Source organism: Aythya ferina (genome assembly GCF_964211825.1).
Source record: "Aythya ferina genome assembly, chromosome: 10".
In the NCBI taxonomy this organism is placed as follows: domain Eukaryota; kingdom Metazoa; phylum Chordata; class Aves; order Anseriformes; family Anatidae; genus Aythya; species Aythya ferina.
The window spans coordinates 11,572,792-11,589,757 of record NC_140306.1 but is presented as its reverse complement, the minus strand read 5'-3'; the positions used below and the strand labels follow the sequence as shown (position 1 = coordinate 11,589,757).

Below are 16,966 nucleotides of genomic sequence, written 5' to 3'. Positions count from 1 at the left end.
GAAAAAAAAAAAAAAAAAAGAATGGAAAGAAGCTGAATAATTTGGATTTAATAATGTTTTGATCACATTCTGCTATCTCAGTCATGTAAAAACCTGTCCCATTCTTCAAAGTGAAATTCAGTACTCTGTCAGCCAACCCTAATTAGCTTTTGCACTTTAAATAATCTTATCTACTCCTTTCTCTACATCTGCAACTAAACAGCAGTGACAGAGATATTTAATGAATGATTTTTTTGTTTATCTGCGAATATTTTTGGCCAAGGAACAATCCTGCTTTCACACCTAAAAAGACCTTTCTCTTACTGAGTCCAAATGAATAAAGATTGAAAATACACCACCACACTAATTTCCAGTGTTTTTACAATATCTTTCTATTGCAGCAGGATGACGTGTTCTGTTTTTTTGAGCTATGGCACATTCGGAGGAAACCCAGTGGATTAAGCTGCTGCGTGGTTGAAAGTGAACTTTTTTCTTTTGCAGTTTGAAAGTCCTTCTTGGCAGTGATGAATGTTGTTATTTAAGGCTATGAGCACCATTTTTCTTTCATTTTTTTCTGAAGTATCTAACTGATAAATTTAGAAAGAGGTTTGACTGAGCCCTGAATAACACTGAATGACAGAGCTGTTCAAAGTCTCAATCAGAGTTCGATGGCATTGGCTCTTTCACTGATAAATTCCCGGCTCTGCTTGCACAGCAGCAGAAGACCTTGGGGTAGTGAAGGGTGGTGCTTCCCAGAGTACCAAAACCTTAAGACCACTGTTCCCCCTGCCAACCAGCAGCAGGAGAGTGCAGAAACTGTTTCTCCTTTGGCAAACCCCTTATATCTTTGCTCACAAAACGTTCATTATAAAAATTCAAGCTCTGTAAAGCTGGCAGGAAACATCAGTTCTCACAAGCAGTAGAACAAGAGAGCCTCTGTAAAACTTGAGCTGGATAGCCTACCAGACCTCAGGTATCAAGCAAAGACCCAAGAAGTGAACCTTGGGCCACATACTGAAAATTAGCAGTTGCTATCCGACCCTAATTTGATAACTGACTTCCATGACTGATGGTACCTGTCACTTGAGACCAGCTGCAGGAACAGAAGTGTACTTTTGCCAGAAAAAAAAAATAATAAAAAAATCTCAAAATACACATAGGGAAGATAAAATATATATATAAAAAAGCAGCAGCAATGAATCTAAATTGGCATTTTTCCCAACCGTTCAGCTGTCTTTAACACCCATCAAACACCCTGCAGAACAGAGCAGGAGCCCTCCTAACGGTGTGCCCAGAAGGGGACAAACCCACTGGTGTGTTCCTTATACTCGTAGTACTGCTACTGAAGGACTTGGTGCAAATCAGGTGAGGAGGGCCTGCTTTTTCACTTCTGCTTGTGTTAGTGTTTGTAGAGCAGCAAGAAATCCCCTACCTTGCCTCTACACCGGCTCTGGAGGACTCTCCTGAGCGTGCCATCTCTCTAACAGCCATTAAGTGTCTACCAAAGACATAAAGCTGTGATATAAAGGGAAAATCCTTCTACCCTAAATGGTGAGCGAATGTTTATCTAGCCTATTAAGTGACGTCCAGCTGACTTATTGGTGTCAAAGCTTTGCCCATGAAAATAGTCTTTCATATTACTGATAAAAATAGTTCTGTTGAAAGAATCACTACACCATATACAACAGCTACTGATGAAGGATCATGAGAAAAAATAGAAATACTTATTTGACGGAGCTGCCCCTCGAAGTGGGAAGGCACATATGGCAAGAAACATTCCCACCAAAGAAGTTTGGGTATTAATATTAAATGCGAAAAGACAAACCATTATTTTAATTCTTTTCTTCCTATTTTCCACAAAGGTTGCACTTCTTGCATTAATCTTCTAAGCGAAGTTTTTACGACCGATTGCCTGCACACTATGAGAAGTTTCTCCATCCATTACACGCAGGGAAACGGGCCTTGCTGTGTAGGAAAATATTTGTTACATCTTATCAGGGTGACACATAATCTAACAACAATTACAGCAAGCCCATATTTTGTACTATTTCGGTTTCAACGTGAAAAATAGTTCTAATATTAAACCTGGGCTGGGTGGGGGTTATAGTAACCAGTTGAATATTATAAGCTGCGATTTCCTCTCAGCCACGGAGTAGTGCCATGCTCAGATCCTGCTCTGAGACTGTGGACACCCATAAATCCAGTATACGTGCCTCCTATGCAGATGCCACAGTGTGTTAGAGACTGAAAGTTGATTCCCCCTCTCTGTTATATACCGAGGTCAGGCACTGTCGTGTCTTTAGTTTCTCTGTGGCTAAAAGCATCTCAAAGGCACTTAACCTTTATGAGAAAACAGGAGATGCTCTGCGAGCAGACCTGACCTGGCTAGGAGACTGCTGATGTCAAGACAAAACAAGACCCCCCACATCCTAAAACCTTTATCTAAAACCTTTCCATCTCAAAAAAAAAACTGGTCCAAGCTGCCTCGATGGAAAGTTTGAAAAATTAATTCAAAATTACGTTAAATTTGCATGTCATTTGGTTTTGTTACAGAGGGATTGTTTACTTGTTTTTGTGACCACAGAACAAAACCCAAGTTTGCAAGAAGGGCAAAGCACGGCCGCTAAAACCCAGCGTCACCTACCCAGCACCCAGACTGCAGGCGCCCCTTCAAACAGCTGCACCACACAGCTCCTGTCTGGAGCTGGAGGTGCTCCCAACAAGAGGAGGAAGAGAAGGGGACGTTCAGACATCAGTCCTTGCATGTCCTGGTGTGATCTGCGTGCTGCTCGGGTGTCCACACATGGACAAACTGAGGCAGCCGTGAAGGACTGCTGTGCCCGGCCAGCTCCTGAATCGGGGCAGGAAACACCACTTTGGGTTCACTGTTCTTGTCCAGCCTCAGCCCAGAAGCAAACGCAAGCTTTTCCTGCCTAACATCTTATATTTAAAGAGAACAAATGCAAGCGCTCAGCTCTGCATTGGTTTGAGGAGCTGGGTATAACACAGTCTGGGCTCTCTGTTCACTACTGCTGTATCATCTGCTGAGAGATGGCTCCACAGCCCGTGCATCACCATGTGTATTCTAACACCCAGCAAAGAGACCTGGGGGCAGACAAGGTTACAAGGGCAGGATTCACTGACTGGGAAAAAATGTGATCAAGCGAGCAGGCCAGGGAATGAGCAGATTTTTTCTCCCCTTGAAGCAACAAAAATTAAGAACCAATTTATTTTCATTGCAAGTAACATTTTCAATAACCTTCAAGTGTTTGTTTTTAGGGTGCCAATTGAAGATTTCCAAGAGGAGAGGCCCTAACACTGCTCACCTCACCTGCCCCCTCTCTGCCCAGCAGCCCCAGCCCAGCCCCAGCAGCCAGCACAGAGCACGACAGATTTCTGGTGGGACACCAGCCCAACAAAGAGAAAGAGGAATGACTGCAGCATGTTTTGGATTCAGGCAAGGAAGCAAACGGCACGCTCACATCTGCCTCCGCATCTGCAGATGACGCATGCCTTCTCTTTTCTAAGGAAACAAAAACTCACGTTCCCGAGCCTGCACTGAAAAGCAGCGAATGGCACAAGCTGAGATTTTAGCCCCAGTTCTGCATGCAGTGGGAAGGGGGGCCCGTGCTCCCTGAAGGAGAAGCCACTTGCCTGGCAAGGACCTCTGTCAAGCCAGCATCAGCAGGGACAAAAGCAGCGTCCCCAGGCCATCCCCAGTCCCTAGACCCAGCCACTGTCCCTGCAGCTGCTAATTCTGCAGCACACTGACCTCCCTGGGCACCACCAGCTCCTCCTGACAGGGTGCTGCAGGCCTGTGGCCATCAAGGCTGTGCTTGGGGGCAGTAATTTATCCCTGGCTGCCCCTCATGCTACTTCTGTCCTGTGCTATTACTTCCCCTCAAAAGCAATGGTGAAACCAGCAGGTATCGAGCACGTTGTCATCTCAGACCATACAACAGATTTTATTTGGCCTAGTGACATACCTAACCTCATCACCTACATTTAGGAAATTGATTTGAGCCCCAGAGCATTGTGATAAGATGAAGCATGTGGAAAAAAAAAATAAGGCCATCTAATAACCTTGCGTCCAGGCCAGCCACTTTCTTGGTTTGTTTCATAGTTGTGGATGGAAGTTCCAGGTGGGTGCATGGCTCCATGGACTGGGATCTCTGCACCAATGCTGCAAGAGACTGTTTTTGTGCTGGAAAGCTTCCAATCTTTACAACAAAGACAGACAGTATATCGGTGTCAAATACAGAGAGTAAAAGCTCAGGTCTGTGCTGGGGAGGGAAGGCAGGTGAGAGCTCCAGCCACCCAAAGTACTTCAGGCTCGGTCAGGAAAAACTCAAGCATGGTGAAATTATACCCTGCTGTGCCACAGGGAATTACTGCCCCTCTCCAGTGGGGAAAGTGGGACTGGAAACACCCCATGGGGCAAGTGTGCCTGCAGCAGTGGCGGTAGCACCGTGTGCCTTTCTGTTCCTGCCATGTGAAGAGCCACAGAGGTGCAGGAACCATCGCCTGGCATCCCTCAGCCCCACCAATGCCCAGGAGCTGGGGCAGGGCTCAAGGGCTCTGCTGCGAGCAGAGGAAGAGCTTGGTGTGCATCAGCACATGGCATGAGTGGAAGGGTTTTGTTGTACTGTGACCCTCAGTGCTCTGAGAAGCTGTAAGAGCCGGAAGATTAGCGTTGTCTGGTGGTAAGTGCAAAGACTGAGTCACTTCTACACTGCAAAAATCAACTGTGTTGAGTAGTTTCCCCATTTCATTAAGATGTTTGCAGACAGGACCAAATTGTTCATAATCATCTTAGTGGAATGGCGCTACAGCAGCCAGCTCATAACCTGATTTCTTTAATGCGATTAAGGAACAATTTGATCCCATCTGCAAAAGCAATCAAAACACTGCAACATATCTGTGCTCTGCCATAACCATAAATACGATGCAAACATGACCTCATCTCATGTTTAAAAGTGCCTTGGCAAGGGTGACAACCTCCCTGCTTGGACTTGGTGCCGTGCCCAATTCCTCGGTGCGGTACTTCAGTCAGAGTTAGCAAGAGACCAGCCGCAGTCCCAGAAAGCTCTTGGAAATCTGTTTTGGTTTACAGCTGACCAGATTTGCATTACTAAGTGAACACAGGCTTCACTTGTCGTGAGGCTGCTGCAGATCTACATAGGTTGAAGGACAGACTTGGTGTAACTTTGTTTGTTTTTGCCTCAGACCACTGGGCATCCCCACCACCACACCTGCCCAAGCTACAAGTAGCATGTTACAGTGTTAAACCCAGCTTCCCTGCATTTAGATTACATCACACGTCAGCACCATCGTGTGTTCTAGAACCTCAGTTTTGAGGCTTATTCATAGAAAAGCTGCAGTCTCCCTTACATCACTCTGTTAAGTTAAAGTTGTGCAAAATAATGGATTCTAGGAAACTGTTTCAGAGATCACAGGCACGTTACAATGAAGACACATCCAATACCACTGCAAAAACCTCAGATGTATAGATTACCATGCTGAGATTGGTAGGATTAGCAGAAATTAAGGAATTTAGATGTTGGGTATGTGTTTTCCCAAGGCAAGACAGTTCCTAGAAGGAGCCCAAGCCTCAACAAAGCCCAGGCTGGGGCTGTTTAGCTTTCAACATGGACGCAGTATTGGAGTTCCAGAAGTCCCAGGCTGTGGAGATGCCACCTAGAGACTTCAGAGAGTGCTGCAAGAAAGGCTTTATTTCATCATTTGAGCACAGAAAACCGCATCTGTGCCATCTTTGCGGTGGACACACAATGGGTTCATCCTTTAAGTGCAGGGCTCTGGATGTCCTGGGTCCAAGCCAGCCGTCCAGCCCTCATTTCTTCCTCTGTGCCTTCTCGCTAAGATCTGCATGGAGACAGGGCTCTGTCCCCCTGCTGAACCATCCTTACCCTTGCTGGGCAAAACTTTTCTGGGAGGATGAGGGAACCATTCCTCAAGGACCGGTCTCACCACCACTTATTATCAATGTTTATCACAGCCACATGGTTTGCGCCGCTGCCAACTACTGTCTGCAGAAGTTATCTGCTTTCACGGAGAAGGCAGAAAGCAATCACCATTCAATTTTTGAAAGCCATCCAGAACAAAATACTTCTTACCAAGACACTGTCTAACCCTCCCTGCTTTCCTCCTGATCCTATGGGGCTCGGGATGATGGGCCGCAGAGACCGGCACTCCCCACTTTTACAGACAAACCCCTTTGATCCAGATTTACTCATAATCCCCGCTTTTATTAGGATAAAAACAAAAACAGATGCAGATTAGCAAATCAGTTGTAGGTACAAGGGAGCAAATATGCAGAATAAGAGAACCAACTGCCAAATGCTAATGCTAAAGAATTCAAGCCCAAGGGCTTTGTCTGAGGGAGGGACAGACAACCGCAGCGCGGAGCCAGGCAGCCTGGAAAGCTGCTGGAAACCACAGGAGAAAACTGCACTCAAGGACGTCGCTGCTTATCCCTTCAATTAAAATAGACGTGTTCCTTAAATGCGATGGAGCAGAGCCCCCTCCTCACCTCCCCCAGACCCCGTGCCTGCTGCTCTCCCCAGCCCATGGACACAGGGCCACCAGCATCTGCAGCAGGGTGGGAGATGCTGCGTGCCCCACATTTCCCCAGCGTGGATGCTCAGAGGGGCTGATCCCCAAGTGATGGCACTGAGAGCTGCAGAGGAAGGGGAAGAGTAATAATGGGGTGATTTCTCTGGTATGCAGGAGCCCCAGGACATCTCCTGCCCCTGATGCAGGGCAGGTGCTTATGTGGGAGCATCGCCATGCTGCCACTGAGCCCATACCTGGGGCTGTGGGCTAACACACAGGTATCTTTCAAGCAGAGGGAGCAATAAGCACATGATGGGCAGCATCGCACACTGGAGAGGAGGGCATCGTGCCCAGGAAAGCAAAACTCCTCTGGGGAACGAGGCTGCACAGTGCTGCTGAGGAAGGGGATGGTGCTGGCTGGATTCAAAGGCTGGAGCCACACTGCCCAGAGCAGGATCTCTGCTGCAAGGAAACTTTCAGGACTTGTAACCACCTTTCCTTCTGTGGGCTGAGGAGGCAAAAAGGCTGCTCCTCTGCTCTGAATCTGATGCAAATCCATCGCACATAAGAGCTGCGCTGCTTTTACATCAAGGACTCCCTGTGGGGCTGCCTTCCAGCTCCCCCTGCCCTGCTGCACAGGAGGAAGGGGATCCTAAAGCTGCTCCTCTCCAGGCTGGGAGGGGTCTCCCCATCCCCTGAGACGCTCAGAAGAAGGTGGGGAACACGAAGGAGCTCCAGACCCGCAGCACGCTCCCCTCTCCTGCCAGCACGGCCGGCATCACCTCCAGCTTCACTTTGTGATTAATGTTCTTCCAAACTTTCCCCGGCTCCCCGCGCTCCCACTTTCCGTCACCCTTCTCATTACGGATGTATCTTTGCATCGGGGAGAGCGGGAGGGAAGGAAAAAAAAAAAAAAAATGTTCTTTCAGGGTGACAGCTGAGCGAGGGCTATATTATTAAAGGTACCAATCATAGGTGCCGAGCTATCATCGCACGATGAATGCGCTTGTCAGGAGCCGCGGCGGCGGCCGGGGGAGCGCGGCGGGACGGCGGCACTCGCGTCCTCGCTCCTCTCCCCCCGCTCTCCCTCTCCCTTTCACGCCGGCCACCTCCGCTCGCCTGAACTTGGACCTTCCGCGGCAACAATTTCTCTGGCCTCGACAGCACGATTAATTTCTCCTGCCCTCCGCGGGGCCTCCGAGTGCGGTGGAAGTCCAGCTGGCCTGCTGCTGATAAGATGTACCTTTTGATTTGTTTTGTCTTTGATTGCCTTTTCTGTCACCTACAATGGCTGGCCGCCTGGAGACCCCCACATCGCCTGACTGACGGATCTATTTATCTATAGGCTGCTCCTCGCCTTCTCCTCCCCCTCGCTCCCCTCCTTCCCCCAGCCTCTCCTCCTCCCCCAAAGCACCACCTTGTACCGCTGAAGTCCCCGTCTAATAGAAGCCGTGAAGGCTCATCCACCATAAAATACATCTGCCATCCTCCTTCTCGCCAAGATAAAAGCCTGTCAGTGTTACTTTCCAATTCCAGGCAGCTTGATTAATGGTGAAAAGCCACCGCGAGATCGACTTCTGGTTTTTACAAGCGCTGTCAGCCGGCCCAGGGTTATGCGAAACACACACTCGGAGAAAACAAAACAAAATGAGAAAAGGTTGGGTGGGGAGGGAGGAGAGGGACGAGAGGGAGGGGGCGAGGGTAACCAAATCATATTAGGCTCAAGACTAAATAAAATAGGAACCTGGAGCCATCAAACCCCTGTCAGCCGGGTGCAGAAATACGCTCCGCAGCTCATTGTACCAAGGCAAATTATGGCAATAATAAATCATTGTTGAAGGAAGATTGTTGATAATTTTTTTTTTTTTGGATGGTGGCATTCAATAGGGGCGCCGGGACACCTGCCACTGGGCTCGGAGCGGGAGCCGGAGCAGGTTATTAGCCTGTCACTCAGCCCCCCCTCGCCCTGCAGGGATCACAGGCAGTGGGGCTGGAATAAAAAGTCTGGAAAGAGAGATATTAAAAAAAATTAATTAAATAGCGGATATATTCCTACTGGGGGGGAAGGAAAAACAAAAAGGGAGGGGGGTCAAAAGAATTACAGCACTTCACAGCGCTTGTTTTTGATAAAGAGTATTTTACAGCGGCCCAGCCTCGTAGTGCTTCAACTGCTCTGCTCCGGCTGTCACCAGGACACCACCACCTCTGGGGGGACACAGCTGGCTGCGGAGCACAGCAATGCCCCATAGGCCAGAAAAAAATACAGCCCAGAACAGAAAGTGGAGATCTTCCTGAACAACCAGTGCTGGGCTTGAATAGTTAAGAATGGTGTTCTCTCAGGAGGCTCGCTCTGCAGTGAGCAGCACCAGGATGTGCGGGGCTGTGAGTGCCCCAATTTGGGATCCCAGCATAGCCACGACACCTCTTGCAACACTATGCTCTTACTGCTACACCAGAGCATTTCCCACTTCTTATGACAAGGAAGATTGTCCTCAGCAAAGCCACTAGAGAACCCCTGCACCTGCAGCAATCTTTCCTTCCAGGTGGATGAACATCACCATTTCTTGCATGCTGAGCTCTGCCTGGGTCACGGGAGTAGGTGCAAGTACCGCAGAGCACCCAGCGAAATAAACCACATCCCTGCTTTCACCACAGCTGCATGAGCAGAGTTTAACATTGCTTCTTCTGAACTGGAAGGGCAGGTTGGTGTCAGCAGATACCATCCCACTTCTACCAGTGCAAGGAGAGAGCTGGAAAGGCAGACTTTATTTCCAGTGACCTCAACCTCACGTGTAACTCATTCTGTCCATTTGGAGGGGAAACAAGAAAGCCAACACACTGTATTTGGCCTTTTGGGGCATACAAAGTCAGCAGGACCTCCAGCTGCCTGCTGAGATACCACCCATGTGGACTGCTTTGGGTACTACCCAAATCCCTTGATTCATACCTGCAGTCCAAGCACCCAGCATCTCACAAGGCAACAGCAGCCCAAGCCTTACCTTACACAAAGGCAAGGCTGAGGCTATTTAAATGAATAAAGGAGAGACATCTCATGAAGAAGAGAATAGAAGAGAAAATTCACACTAAAGAAAGAAAAAAAAAAAAGGATTTAAGGAAGGAAAATCTAGACAACAGGGAAGTGAAAGGCAGAAATAATCTAACAAAAGACAGCAGAAAGCACAACCAGAGAGGAGAATAATCCCTGTGTATACTGGAAGCAATCCCAAAGAAAGAGAGAGGAGAACCAGAAGAGAGACATGGCATTTAGCAGAAGGCTGTGTATTATGAGAGAACAGAGGAGGCAGAGAGAGATGAAGAGGAAGAGAAGAAAGGTGAAAAGGCACCAGACAGACAAGCAACTCCCAGAGGGCACAGCAGGCTGCCCGGCAATGCTCTTCCTAGGAAGCTGATGCCAGCAAAAGAAAAAAAAGAAAAGAAGTGTTTGAGTACAGAAGCAAATCCATCAAAATCCCAGACAGAGGTTTTACTTCATGTTGTGAATTAAATCATGCATTCGATTTGTATTAGAGACACCTCCACAGCCACATGCTTTCTGAACCAGCACACTCACGGGACCTCAAACCCTGCACCCCTTTTATCCCGTCGTATCCTCAAGCATCTGCATTTCCCTCCGTCACCTCACTAACCAACACCCCTCACAACCCAGCCCACCACAGCCTCCCCTACACCTCAGCCACGGCACCAGACCCTCATCGCCCGGCCCACGACCACCAGGCAGCGTGGACGGGCCCCCCGCTATGGGGAAGAGGGCAGGAGGGCTCCGGGCCCTCGGCACCACAACGTCCCCATTGTCGGAGCTCCCCTTGATCGTCCGGATGGTGAGAGCCGTCAGACGGGGCCGGCGCCCGGCCTGCACAGATGTGAGGGATGGCAAATGGGAGCTGACAGAGGGGAGCAGCGGGGCAGGGCCAAGCGGAGACGGGGAGGAAGCGGCAGAAGGCCAGCAGGTAGGGCCACCGCCGCGTGTGCTCGTCATGAGGAGGAAGCCATCGGAGGCTCCCTTTGGAGTGGGAGCACGAGGCAGCTTTTCCATCTGGGCGAAGTTAATGACTTCCACACGCAACGGGCTGGCTGATGAGTCTCACATATGCGCGGCAGACGTGCCCAAAGCCTGCAGAGATCTCGGGGAGGCACGGGCTTGGGATCCTGCTGTCCTCCTAGCTGTGACCATCCCCATGGCACAGCCCCTGCCCCAGGACACCGCTCACACCCCTCTTCCCACAGCTCCCCAGCACAGCCACAGCTCCTCCTGGCCAGGAGATCCCATAGCAGTGGGAATAGGGTTGCCAGAAGCTGGGAAGGCCAGATTAAAACACAGTACTTAGGAAAGCACTGAAAAATGCTTTTACACATGTTACATTTTGAAGCAGTCACATTACTTCTGTATTCCATTATTTGAAGAAAGCTTTCCCTAAAATACTCCAATCTGCATTATTTACATTAAAGCACTAGGCAGCTGTAATTCCTGCTTATTGCCAGCCAATTTTACTTAGTCTTTAATACTGTCCTGCTAAAAAATTTCAATAAGCCTATATAGAAATCTCACAGCCTTTTCTTCACAGCTAGTTTTCCTAAAGCAAAGTTGTGTGTATCTGCACTATTAGGTCTATATTTAAATTCTATTTCAGAGCCATAAGATATAACCTTCTCTGTATGCATGTTAGTAATATTGATGCTTCTTATTTTCAGTATCTTACTCCCTCCTGGATAAATACATTTCTTTTCTCCTGTGGCGCAAGAATCTTTGCATGAAATGCAGTTTCACTTCTAATGTAGTCCATATTTTTAATACGATACAGTAAAAGAAATATTATTTCATAAATATAACAATTCTCCTTATGCTCTGTAATTACACCTACCACTGTTTCTCATCATTAGGAAACCAAGACAGTTTAGCTCAAGCAACAGCTCTGGAAGATATTTCACTTTTCCTGAGAAACTCAGGAGCTTTCTCCTAAAAATGAGATTCCTTTCGCTCTTCATTGGCTTATATTTCTTTTTTTTTTTTTTCCTTATTATTATTATATTTATTTTTAAATTTAGCACCTTCCTTGTCACCACCTCCCATGCCGGGCTTGAATGCCACGTGCTGTCAAGCCTGAAAGCTGAAAGGCTGCTCCCTTGAGCGGAGGGAGGCAGCTGAGTCCATCACACATCTCCCCACGTCCACACAGCAATTCGCATATTCATGCGGCAAGAAGGGAAAAAAGGCCTGTACTTGCTGCTATCACACCTTTTTCCCTCCCATGAAGTGCCAGTGCCGTGTATGAAGCAGCTTTGCCCTGTCGCTGCAGCCACAAGCTGGCTGCCTCGAGGGGCAGACAGAGACAGACAGCAAGCACTGCCTGATCAATGGACTTTTGCCCAACTCTTTATCACAAATAATAGAAACAGCAACAACCCAAAATATTTTAGGTAGATATTGAGACCTACCACGCTAACTGCATAGAGGCCCAGGACGATCCCCCAGCACCAGAGACCTCTCTGGGTCCCAAGTGGTGATGCCGAGCTCTGCTTCAGCCTCTCCCTTCTTTTATCATCCCCAACACTCACTAAGTCCGAGAGCTGCGCATGGGTTTCCAGACCACTGACCGCAGGAGTGATGTGCTCCAGCTCAGTATTAATGTAACGAACCATAGCAGTGGCGTTATTGAACGTCTCCAGCCTGCCTGGACATCTATATTGCACTAACTTGGATACAGGTGATAGGCACCTAAGATTAGAGAGACCGATAACTGTATATTCCTAAAGGGCCCTGTCCTTCTGGATAGATTTTTCAGAGGATGAATTCACTTTGTCTAATCCAGAAAGCATGGTCTTTCCAGCAGTATTCAGACACATCAATAGTTTTTAGGAATACTGGACACCCTTCCTCACCTACAAGCAGAGCAGAACTTCCCCATCCTGTTCACAAAACCCCTTGGGCCCTCCTCCCACTCACAGAGGCGTTTGGCAAGAACCTCACCAGTCTCCTGCCAGGGGATTTTACAAGAGAAAGGCAAAGCCGCCCTGTCAGAGCTGCAGGGTAAAGGCACGAGGCAGCATCCTCCTGGAGCCTGGTGTCACCAACCTGGGGTGCCTGCCTGCCAGTGTGTGCTGGTGGATGGAGAGTGTGAAGAAACAGCTCTGTGCAGGCTCCCAGCCTTTTGCAGACTTGTGCTCAACTCTCACAGGCCTGCAGGTTGTATTTTGAAAGCAGGGTGCAGGCTGTGTGCTGTAGTTTGGCCTCCTGCAAGCACACCAGGGCTGTGCTCAGCACACAGCACAGGCAGTTTGGATCCGGTTGGGTTTTCCCACTGAATCTGTGAAACATTTCACAGGAAACCCATGGGCCAGCAGAAAACTGCCCAGCACTCGAGGTAGCAGACAGCTTGAGGAGTGTTATTAATAATGCTCAGTGAAAGGAAGGGCAAAATCCATAGGATTGATTCATTGTGTACTGCACTGCTTTTCTGTGAGGATTTTTCCCCATGCAAATGCTTCGGAGCATTAACAAATCCCCACATCCCACTACGAGAAAAATAAACAGGCAGCCAGAGGGAGATAACTGATAGCTAACCACAGGGTAACACAGTGACTGCAGAGACAGAGCGCATCCTTGCCCATCTCCCTGTGCCAATCCCCTCACAACTCTGTTAGTGTAGAGATGCAAAACAAATTCCTTTCACACAAGCATCTCCCACTACAGACCTATCTTTGGTCACACAAAAAGCCTGAAGTAGGACAGAGGTTTTACCTGGGATTTTCAAGTTATAGGCTGAAGCCCAGACTAAAGAATCGTAACTCCTGCTTGTTTCTAGAGGACGTTTTTACTTCATTATACTCGTACAAAGCTCCCAGGGCTGCAGCAACGTAACAGCCTTCAGGTTTATTGAGCCAAGAACAGGCAACTTCATTATTTCTTTGATGACACCTTTGAGAACCCCACCAGTATCAATCTGTCACCTCTTCTTAGTCAGAGGGCACAGATTCCAGTTGATTTTATAGTAAATACTTTTAAGAACTGAGAACAGAAAGAAACGCAGCCTTGCCTTCTCTTATAGTAAACGTAAAGTGTTAAACTTGATGAATTGCAGGCACTCAAAGCTCTGACCATTGCTTAATGAACTATGCATAACGGAAACACTCTCTGGCGAAGTACAGATATTCTACAAGGATGAAATAACATCAAGGCTGTGATCTCTCACCAATTCCACAGGAACAAAGAAAAGCATGACCACGCTGGCACGCGGACCACTTGATTCTCTGACCCTCTTCTTACTACAGGCTTGAGCTCGCTGCTGACACACCGATTTTCGGCTTAAGGACACAATGAAGCGCACTATTTCATTAATTAGAAGCTCATGGTTATGTTTAAAAGACACCTATTTTATATGCATGTATGTGTGCAGTTCGGATCTGTGTTTCAATTTCTACAGAGCTGGCATTTTTTCCACATGCTTCAAGGAGGGACAACATCAATGGAAAAGGGAAGACAAGTATAGGAACGGCACGGCACATACACACATTTGAGTCAGTACTCTTGCAGGAATCAGCTGGCTGACCAGAGACAAGACCTAGCCTTCATTCTCTGCACCATTGCTTTATTTCCATCCCTACTTTTGTTTTATTTTTTTTAAATTCAGACTGAAATCTTCAGAGCCAAGATTTCTCTCATGCTGTAATTACAACCACCACCCAACAAAATGTGTACTCCCACGCAAAACGAACAACTCTCAATGCAAATAACAACTGAGAATCCACTTCATAAAACCAGAAACCCTTTGGTGTATTTGCCATACAACTGGAATGAGATACCTTTTGCCATTACAGTTTAAAGGATCATGCAAACTTCCTACTATCCACTATAGAAGGACAGATGCAAGTGTTTAAAACTAAGTAAGAATAGCAGCACTGCATCACTTAGAGAAAGTTGTGTTAGGCTTAGGCATCATCATTAAATGAGGTAAGATGTCACCCAAACAATGGCTTGCTTCCACCAGCCCATACTACTCAAGAAACAGGAGGAATTGAGCTAATAAAATACAGTTCTTTATCTACCTACCTAAGAAAGTTAAAATGTGCCCTTTCTAAATCTCTCTTCTGGCCAAGGACTATGCAAAGCAAGAGTGGCCTGATTAAATTGTAACACAAATTTGTGTTATTTTTTTTTAAGAGAAAAAAAAAAATCACCAGTTCAAACTCTGTCCTCAAGAAGCCTTAGAGAATTAAGTTGCTTTCTGAATGTTTTTAATAAATATCCATATCTCACAAGCTCTACAGCCACAGAAAGTAAAGACAACTTTCTACATGGGAAAGGAAATAGCAGGCCAGTCTAGGATACTAACAATAAAAAAAACATCAATTTCTACAGCACACAGGTATTCATGGCTTTCTCTTACTGAGGAAATCCAACAGGCAGATGCCCCTTTATGACCTTAACCCTCGTCACCATAAGGCACTCACAGTTTGTTGCCAGCAAAATCCTGGGGCTTGGGAGTATTCTTAGTGGTGCTCCTCTTATGTGCAGAGACATCACACCAACACAAATCAGCCTCACATCTTCTCTCCTCACTGCCTTAGCCCCTGTGTTACTTCTCCCGACAGCTCCTTCACATTGCTATCACTTCTCACCCCGCTTGCACCACCTGTTCCCCACAGCTGAGCTCTGCAGTCCCAAATCATCATAAAAATGACTACACCTGTGGCCAGGGTGAGCCTTTGCACTAGCTGCATCAGGCACGGCTCTGCAGCCCTTTGGAATCCAGCAGCAGCAATTCTTTGTTCTTTTGCTGGCAAAAAAAAAAAAAAAAAAAAAAAGGCAATTTAAACAAGTGTGAGTTGTCACACTTACATCATGATGCTAATTGTGTAAAATATTCTTCTTGCTAAGTTTTCTGCCCCTGAATGCCTGGAGCTGCCTTTTTCTTTTATACAGCTTCACACCACAGGTATACAGAAGTGACCCACCAAAGCTGTAAGAACATCAACTGGCTAAAGGCATGCTGAGGATTAAAGTGGGTAAGAGCCATTTCAGATGGCTAATACTCCTGCAGCAGTGCTCACGCTGGTTTTGGAACCATCTACCTTAGCCTTAATCTATGAGAAGAGGAATCCGGGCTGATACATATGCCACGCATCCTGATTTTCTCTAAGGCAATGCGAAAAGATCTGAAACATAGCTTAAAAAAAATGATATCCTAACTGTTCTTCTGTTTTATTTGCTCCTATTGTAAGCTCTCAGGTATTCATATTGCTGCTAGATTGACTGGCCCAGTCGTCTTGTTCTCCAACAAGGAATATCTGAGCAGGCATCCCATCTCTGACAGCCCGTTCTGCAATGACAAAGTATATCATGTCTGTGCTCATTCAGCCTCCAGCCCCTCTCATACAACTGCCAAAGGAGGTGCCAATTGTCAGGGTATTTCCTTTCTGCCAAGCGCTGCCAGCTTGGCCAGCATCACATCAGCAATAGCCAGAGGATTGTTAGAACCTGGCCCGCTGAAGAGTTTCAATTTTAGCAGATCCATGCAGTCGCATGCTATAAAACAGCAGCTTAAAGTCTAGCTGACTAATTAGGTCCCCAGCTTAGAATATTGATTTTGTTTTTAAATGCTTCTTTTCTTGCCTTCTTTCCAATCCCATTGACCGTCTCAATCTAGGCTTAAATTGTATAGCAATATTGAGCAGACTAAGTAGCTGTAACACAGCACCTCTTCGACACTTAGAAGGCTTGAAAAATATTAGACAATATTCTAAGTATCTATAAACGCTATAAAAGGAAGAGATCGTTTTTAGCATTTCAGATTAAAACCACCTGAAGCTTGGCCCTGATTCTAGAACCTACAAAGAAACATTGGTGAACTCTGTTCCCAAACTTTTTACACTGTATGACACCCATCAGCATCACAGCAAAGTGGAAAAAAAAAAAAAAAAAAAAAAAAAAAAAAAAAAAAAAAAAGAGAGAGAGAGAACACACATTCGGTACAGATTTAATGCTTATTTTACTGCTCTCTTCCAAATTGCAGAACCCGGTGCCTTGAATTGCAGTGTAACATTGCCACCAGGCGGGCAAACGCTCCCCTTCAGCATGCCAGCACCCGTCCTTCAGGGAGACTTGATGAAGCTGGAGGGGCCCGGGTTTCACAGGCCTGAGCCCCCCTAACAAGCAGGCATTGTTTGAACACCTGCACATCTCCCTGTGCAGCTGGGAGGGTGCCAGCACCGCCACTCGCTGCTGGCCGCGGTTCAAACCGTGACCTTTCCAGGCAGGAAGCAGGCGAAGGCTGGAGTTTCATGTCAGAAAGCTGGCAGAGAGAACAGCAAGAGAGAAACCGAGACAGCAGGCCATCCGAGCCACATACCAAACAGAAGTTTCAGAGATGTCAGTGGTCTCCCTCCCCGGCCACTTCTT

The 16,966-nt window shown here is 47.2% G+C and overlaps 1 protein-coding gene across 1 annotated transcript in view; it reads right to left on the bottom strand.

Moving 5' to 3' along the window:
* The window catches only part of EEFSEC (eukaryotic elongation factor, selenocysteine-tRNA specific), a 162,339-nt gene extending 147,191 nt beyond the window's left edge, over nucleotides 1-15,148 (bottom strand). Inside the window, exon 1 of the mRNA XM_084531159.1 lies at nucleotides 15,019-15,148. The gene's annotated coding sequence lies outside the window, so the exon portion shown is untranslated. The remainder of the gene's footprint in view (nucleotides 1-15,018) is intronic.
* Nucleotides 15,149-16,966: the final 1,818 nt, after the last annotated feature.